Source organism: Bison bison, unplaced genomic scaffold (assembly GCF_000754665.1).
Source record: "Bison bison bison isolate TAMUID 2011002044 unplaced genomic scaffold, Bison_UMD1.0 scf7180017864144, whole genome shotgun sequence".
In the NCBI taxonomy this organism is placed as follows: Eukaryota; Metazoa; Chordata; class Mammalia; order Artiodactyla; family Bovidae; genus Bison; species Bison bison.
In genome coordinates, this window is record NW_011494716.1 from 129,774 (window position 1) to 132,036 (window position 2,263).

At 48.7% G+C, this 2,263-nt stretch overlaps 1 protein-coding gene across 1 annotated transcript in view; it reads left to right on the forward strand.

Annotated features, from left to right (window-relative positions):
* The window catches only part of LOC104988957 (ATP-binding cassette sub-family A member 3-like), a 98,246-nt gene that overhangs the window by 70,917 nt on the left and 25,066 nt on the right, over positions 1 to 2,263 (forward strand). The gene's annotated exons all lie outside the window — the stretch shown is intronic.

A 2,263-nucleotide genomic window follows, 5' to 3' on the forward strand; every position in this document is an offset into this window, starting at 1 on the left:
GGCATAACCGGGTGCTGCCTGGACGAGGCAGCCCTGAGCTCGGAGCTGGGGGTCCACTGAACAGAGACCAGAGGGGACCTGGAGCAATGGGGACAGCCGTATCATGACTGAGATGTTGATTACATGGGCAAAAATACTTGTCAGAATCACCGAACTGTCCGCTGGTGATCACGCACTTCACTGAAACAGACTGCCCCTCAGTTTGAGAGAAGGTAATGAGAGACTTCTGTAGAATTCCATGAAGAAGAAAAACTGGGAACAAGAAAGATCTGATTGCCAAAATAAGAATTTAGCAGAGGGGTTGGAAAATAAAGGCAATGAATTTTCCAGAAAGTAGAACAAAAAGTTAAGAGAAACAGAGAAGTTGAGAGAAAAGGCAGGTAATGTGACAGTAAATGCAGGAGATGCTATTTGTATTCAATCAATGAGCCTTCCAGAAAGAGAAAACAGGAAATCAGGTTGAGGAAACGACCCAAGAAACAAAAGAAAATTTCCCAGAGTTGAAAAAACCAGACTTCAAGATTGAAAGGGTTTATCAAATGTCCAACACTGAATGAAGAGAGACCCAAACACTTCCTGAAAGACAAGGGTTTCTGAACTGAGTTCTGTCGTCAGGCAGATGGGGGGACAGAGCAGAGACAACTTCAGGTGGGCAACAACAATTGAACCCATACCCCACTTTCTTGGAGAGCTAGTCAAGGATCTCAGCCAACAAAGTGCAGAAGTAAAGCGAAGGAGGAAGAAAGCACAAGAGCCAGAAGAGGATGGATCCTACCTCGGAGTGTGGCAGAGGAGATTCCGCAGTCGGATGACTAGGTAGGGGTGGTTTGTGGCCTCTCCTCCATCCTCAGCCAGTGCTGGAGTAGGACCCGCAGAGAAGGAAGGAAGGAAGGCGAACAAGCAGGAGCTGTGAATACCTGTCCCTGTGATCACATGTGGGATTGTCAAGCACTCCTCTCCTGGGTGTCGGAAGATGGTCACTGACCCGGGAGGGTCTGGGAGCCGCTGTGGCTGGCTGTTCACCCCAGGCAGGGCTGTCAAGACTGCCTTGTGGTTAAGTCTGTCTCTATCCCACCCAGGAGCCACAGAGCTGAGTTCGGGTAGTTTCCCCGCTCCCCTCTACTTCAGTCTCCAGGGTAGATTTCCACATTTAGACTTCTACAGAGACAGCGTTAAGAGGACACGAGCCACTGTGCCTCTTCCCCAGGGCCATACCTGCCCCCTCTGCAACTACCCACCAGGGCCTGGTCTCCGCAGGTGCAACTGTCTGATCACCAGAGCCATGACCCTGATGCCTCAGCCACAATGTGGAGCCACGACTTCTGAGCTGTGCCCCCAAACGGTGCTTCCGTCCCCACAGGTGGACCCTGGCTCTGCTGCTCTGAGTCCTGGCCAAGGAAATGTTGGTCTGGAGACCTCACATCCAAGTTCAACTCCCTGTACGTCGCAGTGGCCTCCACTGACAGGAATTTCATAAATTGATCCCCCAAAGCTGTACTACTCTAAATCCAAGCCCTGAGAGTAGAGTCTGTTTTCATATGAGGAGTCTGTTCAGCCTCTCTTCAGGGAGTCTGAGGAAAGTCACATGTCCCCGGGCTGTCTTCCTTGCAGGGCCCCCTGATTTGGAGCGGGTGGTGTATCAAGTCATGAAGCCTGAAATGAAAGCTCTAATCCCACCTCCTTGTTGGTGGAGATGGGTTGTGGTTTGTGCAGGGTGGCAGCTGGTGGCACATGGAGTGGCCTGGGGTTAGCACCAAACAGCCTGTGGGGTGGGAGAGGGCTGTAAGCGCAGCCCCATTGCAGGTCCGTTCCCACGCAGCACACTGAGCTCATCTTCTTACAGATTAATTTGCTTATGAGTAGCATAGTTATTTCGCAGAGCAGTTGTGTTTATTTGTTGTAAATATTTAAAGTATTTTAAATATACCAAAGGTTATATATAACCTTGTTTGTTATTTCTTCACTTTCCAATATAACATAAAAAATAGGCTTCTGTAAACTCTTAAGAGTCCCCAGTTTCTGTATTTGTTTTAGGACCAGACAACTTACTGACCTCTCCTTTATTTCTTTTTTCTAATTGAAGTATAGTTGTTTTACAATGTTGTGTTAAGTTTTGCTGTACAGCAAAGTGACTTAATGATTTACACATATATGCATTCTTTGCCATCATGCTTTCTCACGGGATATCGGCTGCAGGGCCCTGTTGTGTGCAGCAGGGCCTAGGTGCTCATGAGTCCTGTGCATAAAATGCGCGTCCACCCAG